The sequence below is a fragment of the Scylla paramamosain genome, chromosome 45, assembly GCF_035594125.1.
Source record: "Scylla paramamosain isolate STU-SP2022 chromosome 45, ASM3559412v1, whole genome shotgun sequence".
NCBI classification, from domain to species: Eukaryota; Metazoa; Arthropoda; class Malacostraca; order Decapoda; family Portunidae; genus Scylla; species Scylla paramamosain.
Window position 1 is genome coordinate 6,327,420 of NC_087195.1, and position 10,081 is coordinate 6,337,500.

At 40.5% G+C, this 10,081-nt stretch overlaps 1 long non-coding RNA gene across 4 annotated transcripts in view; it reads right to left on the reverse strand.

Annotated features, from left to right (window-relative positions):
• The window catches only part of LOC135094355 (uncharacterized), a 48,117-nt gene that overhangs the window by 7,417 nt on the left and 30,619 nt on the right, over positions 1–10,081 (reverse strand). For 2 of the 4 annotated variants that reach the window (XR_010263762.1, XR_010263758.1), the window contains exon 3: positions 2,123–3,958. This is a non-coding gene — a long non-coding RNA (uncharacterized LOC135094355). Of the gene's footprint in view, positions 1–2,122; positions 3,959–7,643; positions 7,740–10,081 lie in introns of those variants that run through there. The other 2 variants (XR_010263760.1, XR_010263759.1) reach the window with 2 other exon arrangements.

Consider the following 10,081-nt stretch of genomic DNA (forward strand, 5'->3'; position numbering starts at 1 on the left):
AACACTAACATCACTCACGCCTTGGCTGGCAGGCGTGGTGGCCAACTTGTGCTGCACCAACACTTAAGTCACCGATAAAACCGTCCACTCTTTCGTACAACTCACTCTTAACTTGTTCGCGTTGTTCTTTAGTGTACGCCTGTGCCTCGCTTCGCTCGTATTGTGTACTTCCTGCTAAAACAATTTCCAGACGTACAAATTCAGCACCAGTTTGTGCATCACTGTGATTAACCTGTCCCGCACCTGGCTAAGGCTATTACGTCGTGTGCTGTTTTGCATCAAACTGCCTCGCGGCCCTGTACGACACTATACTGTACACGCCTTCACGTCCATTCCACTCTTATCCTCTGACTGTCACTGTAATCCATCAACACCATGTAGTCACTAAAACGCTGCAGTGTATAGATATTCAAGTTGTCTTTGGCCACACACTTCATCATACTTTCTATGCCTCATACAGCAGTTTAACAATCAACCTAACTCTGATGACGCTCAGTCTTGGAAGGAGTGCACTAAAACAGACACTTGCCAGCCTATACAACTACTTAACTTTTTATCCCCACAAAAGTACAAAAGTACAATAAATAATGGCACATTTAATTATTATAAAAACCCGTCACAACTTTTCTTCCAAGTCGAGTGGTTTTCTTTAATAAAGGCTCGGGGGTCTCCGCTACACCGCACCAGTAACACTTCATTGCCAGCTGGTGTCTTGTGGTGTTCGGTTACTTTCACAGAAGATTATTACTTATCTCGGATTTATGTGTAATAGAACACTAACTCCTTATTGGTATGTTATTCTTTGCATATTATAAGAGTAAATTATGGGTAAACTTAGCTACGTAGCGAGAAGATGTAGGTGTCGTTATGATAGATATTCCGCTACGCATCCTTTCGTGACGCTCATGTGACGTTTAATTATGAGTAATCACCCATCCAGCCAGCAGTCCTTTTCATTTTTCCTCACACACACACACACACACACACACACACACACACACACACACACACACACACACACAGGGAAGTGAATTGTTACTATTACCACATCACCGCACCACACCACCACACCACAGAATCCTCTGCATCCCCTTCATTCCTCCTTCCTTCTTTCTCCTCCTCTTTTATTCCTCATTTTCTTCTCCTCGTCCTCCTTCTCCTGCTCTTACTACTACTGCAACTACTATCATCACTCCAACGTTACTTCCCTTCATTCCTCCTTTCTTCTTCCTCCTCCTCCTCTATTCGAGTTTAGGTAGATATTAGAGTACAGACAGTGAGGCAGGGGAAATGTCCGTCTCGGCCCTTATATTTACGTAACGCATTTCATTTTGAAAATCACAAGGAAAAATCACTAGAATGCACTACAAGTTCTGACTCGCCGTTTACTTTAACTAAAATCCAAAACATAAAAAGATTACCGAACTCAGTAATAATAACGAAATATCCCAAAAACAATCTGTATTTCTTACGAACGGTGCTACAAAAACATTATAATATCTAGAAAGAAAACGCAGCCAGACAAGATTCTATTACATTTTCTGAATACAAAAAAAAAAAAATTCTTTCCAGATAAATAAAGAAAACACGAATTCCTGGTCGTATAAAGAAACTAGTTTTTCATTTTTAGCAACGGACGTATGTTAAATTTGAAAATATGTATTGCTACACTAGATTTTATTGAATATTATTACTTGTTACATGTTTCTTATATTTTTTAAGTCTTAAATCCAATACCAAAACAACCCTGGGCGTGCTAATTAAAAAAAAAAAAAAAGTAAAAATATATAAAATATCGAAACGGTAATTTTTCGACAAACAAAAACACAGCTAGACTGAAATTTATTTTAGATTATAACTTGTTTTAGTTTCCTTATAATGAATTAAATATGAAAACAATGCCACCTTCACTAATTAATGAGAAGAAAGATGATGATCCGGAGCCGAAATGTTTTTTTTTTTTTTTCGCCCTCTCCTGGGTACCCACTCCTCTTCCCTCCTCTCCAGACTCCTTCTTTCCACATCCACTTGCACCTCCTCCTCCTCCTACTACTACTACAGACGCGTCTATAAAACACCTGGAAACACCTGGAAAATACTGGAAATTGCTCTAAATACTAACTGTGAAATTCTTGCCTGAACTGCTGAGTGGCAGGACCCGGCTCGGCGGTGCTCGCAGGGGTGAGGCGGGCCGCGCCGCCAAGGGAACACTGGTGTGGTGGTCTGGTGGTTAGGTGTGGTGTTGTGTGGTGGTGATAACAATGCACGCCCACCCGCTCCACTGTTTTGTGTGTGTGTGTGTGTGTGTGTGACGCTGTATAATTTTCGTTTAAAGTAATTGTATTTGTCAGAATATCATGAAATACACCCAATGCTGTATATGTCTTTGTGTGTGTGTGTGTGTGTGTGTGTGTGTGTGTGTGTGTGAAAAAAAAAATAGAAATACCCGGAAAAGATTATTAGTACTAAGGGAAATATTGAGGAAGCGATGCGGGGAGGCAGCAGCGAAGGTCTCGGTCTGTGCGGTGGGAAGGGCGCTGCACTCATTTATCTAAGCCGTATTTGAAGCATTTGAGAGGTTATTTATCTACTTTCGTTGTTAATTCTGGGTTTTTTAACGTGAGTTTGGAGACACCGACAGTCAAGCTAAATATTGATGTACAGGCAAGGAGGGAAGCAGGGAAAATGTTCGTCTCGGCCCTTATACATAGATACATAGAAAGAAGACTCTCAGATTGGAATGCACTACCTATTCTGATTTCCCATATACTTTAAACACGAAAATAAATAGATAATCCCCTAAATACCCCAAATGATGCTTCAGTAAATTGAACGATGAAGCACCATTCACAGCGAACACATTGAAAAAGAGAACCCAGACCGAGACCTTACCTCCAGCCTCCCAGTTTCTCCTCGTCAATATTTACCTCAATTTCATGCGTTTTTCTTGACATTTCAGGGTATTCCCAGAATGAAATTGTTAGGTTGTAGAAGTAGGAGAAGGAAAAGCGAGGAATGGAAGAGGAGGAGGAAGAAAGAAGGATGAATGAAGAGTATTACGGGTGGAGAGTGATAGTTGTAGTAGTAGCAGTAGGAAGAGGAGGAGGAGGAGGATGAAGGAGGGCGGAATGAAGGGGGTGCCAAGAATATCGTGACGTGTGGTGATGTGTTGTGGTGTTGTGGTGGTAATAGCAATGCACTCCCACTCGCTTCCTTGCCGTGTGTGTGTGTGTGTGTGTGTGTGTGTGTGTGCGAGGCAAAAAGGCAGAACCGGTGGTGGCATGGGGAATTACTTTTAGTTAAGCGTGACATGAACGTCAGCAAAGGATTAGTGGGCGAGGCATCTGGCATGGCAATACTCAGCCTCTCTTCCAGTGCCTGTAAATTTTAGCAAAGTTTACCCAAAATTTCCTCTACTTGCCTTCGTTATCTGCATATGGCACCAAAGCATGTTTGCCAGTTAGGTCGGGGTCTCAAACATCTACTGCCTAAATAGTTTTAAGATTTTATTTACGAAAAACGATTCGACACGACCACTCAGACTTATAGTAGTTTACTGGAGATTCCATTGCAAGTAACGTGTGGTAAGCCCGTGTAACCTGAGAAGTGCCAGGTGTTGATGGGAGACTCGCTGTGGGAACTCGCTGTGTCATTACAAGGTACGTATCGTGAAACGCTTCGCTCACTCACCACGACCATTTTTGAAAGCCACAGAGATGAGTAGCCAAGTCTTCAAGACCGTTTCTTCCGTTGATGACTTAGAAATCTTGTTAGTTTTTCACTACAACCATGAAAACACTTAACGTGAGTGCCAATGAGCAGGTCGTCGTCCGCGTGGAGCGTCCAGGGAACGATGGTTGCAGTGCTTGTTGACAAAGTAGAGGGCGGTGAGCACACTGAAGCATGATGAAATGAGATGAGAAGGCCTTCATCTCTGAAGGGCTCCATCTTACCAGGCCTGAAATTAAAAGAAGAGATAAAATTGACTTAAAAATTGAACTAGAGTAAAAGAAAAAATATGCTTGCTTACAATACATTAAATTATCCTTCATATGTTTATGTGTTCTTGTGTTAAGTTGTAATGATCGTGTGTTCCTTGTATTCTGAAAAAAATAAATAAATAAAAAATTATTGTTGAAATGATTCACAATATTTTTTTTTATTTGAAACTCTTACTGTATATTCACGGAGTTCCTGTTCATATATTCAAAGAAACAAAGCTTTCATAAAAAAAAATGGAAATAAGTTGTTATGGGAATACTTGTATTTTACCATAAATATTAGAAACAATTGCTAAAAAGTTTAAACAATTTCCGAACATATCAGTCTGCCATTAATAAACATACATTTTCTCTTACATTTACTGACAAACTGAAATGGCGTAATACGAGAGAGAGAGAGAGAGAGAGAGAGAGAGAGAGAAGCCACAAGGTCACAGTCCCATCATTTTAGCATTACTCTCCCTTCCTCGCGAGATGGTGCCGTTTTCTGTGGGTCGATGCGTCACAAGCGGGGAGATCCGGGATGTAGAAGGAAGTGTGACGTGGGTGCGTGACGTAAGGAAAGTGGTTGCATTTCGTTTTCTTCCAGTTCGTTTTCGTTTTCTATGGGTTTTTTTTTCTCTATCTCCCTTCTTGCTGTTCTTTATTTCTTTATTTCTCTTTCTACTCTTCTTTTTCCTCCACATACTCGTTGTTCAGTTTCTTTCTTCTTATCTTTATCTTTATTTTCATTTTCTTTCTTTTTTTTTTTCCATTGCTCTTTTCTCATTTTGTTCTTTTCATTATTCTCCTGCATTTATCCCTGTCCTCTCGTCTTCCTCCACCTCCTTCTTTACCTTTCATCCACTTCTTTTTATCATTATCTTGTTCTTTTTTCACAATTGTTCTCTTAATCCACTTTTCATTATCTTTCTCCTCCTCCTCCTCCTCCTCCTCCTCCTACTACTACTACTACTACTACTACTACTACTACCTGTCACACATCCGGGACAGGTAACAGGTAATGACGTCAAGCAGGTGAACAAAACTAGGTGATATTTAAAAAAAAAGTAGAAATAACTTCACACCGTAAATTAACCTTGAAAGAGAGAGAGAGAGAGAGAGAGAGAGAGAGAGAGAGAGAGAGAGAGAGAGAGAGAGAGAGAGAGAGAGAGAGAGAGAGAAATCCAAACAGTGCAGGGAAAGGAAAATTGAAGGAAGGAAATAAGGAAGGAAACAGAAGGAAAAGGAAGGAAGAAAGGAAGGAAAGAGTTCGTGATAAGGAAAAGTAAGGAAGAAACAGTGGTTTTTAAATGACCTTGTTTGAAATGGGCTCTGTACACACACACACACACACACACACACACAAGTGAAATTTAGGAAAACTTATCTAGGGTAGATATTCTCTCTCTCTCTCTCTCTCTCTCTCTCTGATCATGTAACTTTGTCTCACTTACGAAGCCTTGTGTGTGTGTGTGTGTGTGTGTGTGTCAGTGAACAGAACAATTACAAGTTAACACTGAACAAGAGACAAGTCACATTCTTAACTGATCGATTTTATTATTATTTTTTTTCTTTCTCATCTTGCTATCCTTCATTTGTATCGATTCAGTGACTTCTACATCTCTCTCTCTCTCTCTCTCTCTCTCTCTCTCTCTCTCTCTCTCTCTCTCTCTCTCTCTCTCTCTCTCTCTCTCTCTCTCTCAAGCTGTAGTAATTCCTAAAAAAAATAGTTAACCATTTAAGTAAATAATACTTCCCTTTTTCTATGAGTCAAGGCCGTTTTCTTTCAACTTTTAATGGATAACAGAAGGTGATTTCTGAAAGGGGTGTAGAAGGGTGTGACTAAGAGGTTGGTTGTGAGTTATGGCTGTAATCTCCTCCTCCTCCTCCTCCTCCTCCTCCTCCTCCTCCTCCTCCTCCTCCTCCTCCTCCTCCTCCTCCTCCTCTTCCTCCTTCTCCTCCTCCTCCTCCTCCTCCTCTTCTTCTTCTTCCTCTTCTTCCTTCCTCCTCCTTTTGTTAATTATATTTTTTTCTTTTTTTTTTCTTTTTGTGGTGGCGGTTGTGGTCGTGGTTGGTGATGATGACGGAGAAGAAGAAGAAGAAGAAGAAGAAGAAGAAGAAGAAGAAGAAGAAGAAGAAGAAGAAGAATTGAACAACAACATGACAATGATGATGAAAATGACGATGAAGATGAAAAACAACAATCTCTCTCTATCTATCTCTCTATCTATCTATGTATATATCTATCTATCTATCTATCTATGCCTCCTAATATTTGAACACGTGTTTCAAAACGCTTAGTTTTCTCTTATGGCCACGCAGATGATCTCAGCCTTAGTCTCTTAACGCATCACCTCCACTTCTGTTGCTGCGCCCTTGAGTCAAATAAGAGAAACACTGGGGTCATTACACCGCTAATGAATATTCCCTTAAAATATTAGATCCTGTTAAAAAATAAGACGTGATGTTTGAAAATACGCACACTATCTTCGTTCTCCTCCTCGCTTTCTACGCCACTGATTACCACACACACACACACACACACACACACACACACCGCCTCTCAGCCAAACACTACACGCCGGAAACAACGCAAGTTTTACAAGGTTTTTTACCAGACCTTGTTCAAGAGGGTGTGAGGAAGAGTAGTCTAGCCTTCACCTTGCTGCCGCGCCTTCCCACCTGTCTGCCCTTGTGTGTGTGTGTGTGTGTGTATGTGTGTGTGTGTGTGACGCAATAGTTAAGAAAGAGGGAACTTTTGGTAAATGAATCGTGCAGTAGTAGTAGTAGTAGTAGTAGTAGTAGTAATCCTAACCAAAATATGAAAAGCGACATTCCAATTAATTCACCGCAAGTGTAATGATAATAATAATAATAACAATAATAATAATAATAATAATAAATGATAATAATAATAATAATAATAATAATAACAACAATAATAATAATAATAATAATAATAATAATAACAATAATAATAATAATAATAATAACTAGTTTCCACACCTTTTCTTTTTTCCTCTTTCAGTTCCTTTCCTCCTCATCTTCCTCCTCCTTCTTTCTCTCTTTCTTCATCCTTCCTCCTCCTGTTCCTTTTCCTCTTTATTCTTACACCACTCCCTCCTCTTCCTGTTCCGTTTTCCTCTTTCTTTTCCTGTCCCCTCTTCTTCCTGCTCCTCTGTTTCCCTTCTTTCCCTCCTCTTCATTGTAACTTGACACAACCAGCAGTTTACAAGATCAGCCACACACAATTCCCTGAACTTGCTTGTAGAAAGGAGAGGCTTTCATGAACCAAGGAAAACGGAACTAAAGAAAACGAGAGCTAAAGAAAACGCAATGATAGCAGACGATAATAATTTCCCACTGTATTAAACAATTGACTATCGCAGATCCCTTTCAGCTTCATCAAACTGAGAGGAAGAAAGAAAAGGCAAGGTGAACCAACGACAAAATAATGAAAACTGGAGAAAAGAGAGCCATTTCATAAACTCAGTGCAGAATAGGAAAGGAAAACGAGAAAAAAATAACAAGAATTTTAACTACAGCCACTACAAGTAACCATCACCACCATCACCACAACCACCATCAATATAAAAGACTACTACTGCAACCACCACCACCACCACCACCACTACGCACCTCCCAGCAGTAGATACAGACCTAATGACGCAAATCTTTCAGGATGTCCTTGCGTGTGTGAGATTTCCACGCACACGAGGCAAGATCGTTCACCTCGTCTTTTAAACATGATCCCCCCCCCCCCACACTCTCCAGCACCTGTAGATCAAGTTAGGTTAGGGTCTGATTAATTTAGAGTAGGATTGGGTTGGCTTGCTTGGGTTTTGTTGGGTTGGGTAAAAGTTGACGGAAACAGGTGAAGGAAAAAATAACGAAAATGTGTTTGTGAGACGCCGGTTTGATTTGGTTTGGTTTGTGTTGGACTCGGTAAGATCTGGTGTGGTTGGGTTACGTTAGGTTACGTTACATTTGGTAAGGTGACGCTCCGTTTGCTGGTTTACGTATTTCACTCACACGTAATGAATGTTCTACTTTATTTACTTATTTACTTATTAATACATTACGCAGTCATTCGTCATGTGTTTATTTACAGTTCGTTTTATTCAATTTATTTCGTATTTTGCTTCACTGTTTACGAGTCATGTTATTTTATCTTATATGAATTCGGTGACAGAGAGAGAGAGAGAGAGAGAGAGAGAGAGAGAGAGAGAGAGAGAGAGAGAGAGAGAGAGAGAGAGAGAGAGAGTGGGGAGTAGGCGGGGCGTGCTGACTCATATAAGCATCAATGAGTGACACGTGTTGCTTGCTTCAACACTTGCGTCACACACTGTATAGGAAAAGATACCAAGCAGGAGAGGAAGGCTGAAACCATATGATGTCCCAACCAGGAGGAGGAGGAGGAGAAGGAGGAGGAGGAGTTTTTTAGTTCTCTTAATTATATATATTTACTTTCTCTTTTTTTTCATGAGCCCCCCCCCAAAAAAAAAATAAACTAAGAAAAGTAAAGGAATATGCATTGTAGTAGTAGTAGTAATAGTAGTAGTAGTAGTAGTAGTAGTAGTAGTAGTAGTAGTAGTAGTAGTAGTAGTAGTAGTAGTTTCCTTGGAGTTAATATCAGTCTAAAGAAGAAAAAGAGGAACAAAAAAGATTATTAACAATCCAAAAAAATCTCTCTCCTTTTAAAATACGGCATTTGCTGAAGTATTTAGTTAACATTACCATCATCATTTACTCCTCCGCCTCCTCCTCCTCCTTCCCAACTAGATATCTACTTACATTTCACAAACCGCTACCTTATTTTCTTTCCCTGTCCGAAAATAAATAAATAAATAAACAAACCAATAACAATAACACTCTCCAGCACCCGTATATATATAAAACCACATGAAAAAACTATATCATGTTGGCAGAGGTGGGCAATGGCACAGTAAAAACAAACAAATATAGGCCAAGATCTTGCGGCAATGAAATGTACAGGATGACGCTACTTCTATCACTCCTGACCTCAATAGCTATCATAGACAGCAGCAAAGCACACCAGTCTCAGTCATTTACTGAATACTGTGAGTTACTACTAACGGAGCGGCGAAGCATTTGCCTTACACGTGAGAGAGACCCTGAGTTCGAATGCCTGAGGGAGTAACGAGTGGGTGGCGAAGTGGTTACAGCATCTCTCGCGTCACGTGAGGTTCCAGGTTCGATATTTTCAACGCTTTGCTCTCTCTTCAGTACAGTTTGTCAGGGATTGTGAATATGACGACGCAGGTTCCCAGGGATGTTAGTACAGGCTGTGTAGAATCCTTGTTAAGCAAGTGGAATTGTGAAAGAAAATACCCTTGAGAACCCACCAACTTCCATCCTTGAGAACCCCACCAACTTCCACCCTTGAGAACCCCACCAACTTCCACTCCTGAGAACCCCACCAATTTCCATTCTTGAGAACCTAAGCAACTTCCATCCTTGAGAACCCCCCCGACTTCCACCCTTGAGAACCCCACCAACTTCCATCCTTGAGAACCCCAGCAGCAACTTCCACTCTTGAGAACCCCACCAACTTCCACTACTGCCTGTTAGAGATAAGACGAAGAAACGATTATGAGAGGGAAGATAAGCAGAGAGAGAGAGAGAGAGAGAGAGAGAGAGAGAGAGAGAGAGAGAGAGAGAGAACTAGACTCCTTTATCTGTGACCTTTGGAGAGAGAAAAAAAAAAAGAAAAAAAATTGAAAAAAAAGAAAAATCCTGAAGGAGATAACAAAACAAACAAAAACACAAACTCTGGGGCAAGAAAGACATAACGCGAGGAGGAGGAGGAGGAGGAGGAGGAGGAGGAGGAGGAGGAGGAGGAGGAAGAGGAGGAGGAGGAGGAGGAGGAGGAGGAGGAGGAGGAGGAGGCGAGCAAAAAGTAAGGAGGAGGGAAAAAAGTGCATAAAAAAAATGAGGAACTGATAAAGAAGAAGAAGAAGAAGAAGACGAAGAAGAAGAAGAAGAAGAAGAAGAAGAAGAAGAAGAAGAAGAAGAAGAAGAAGAAAGAAAAAAGAAAGAAAGAAAGAGAAAGAAAGAAAGAACAAGAACAAAAACAA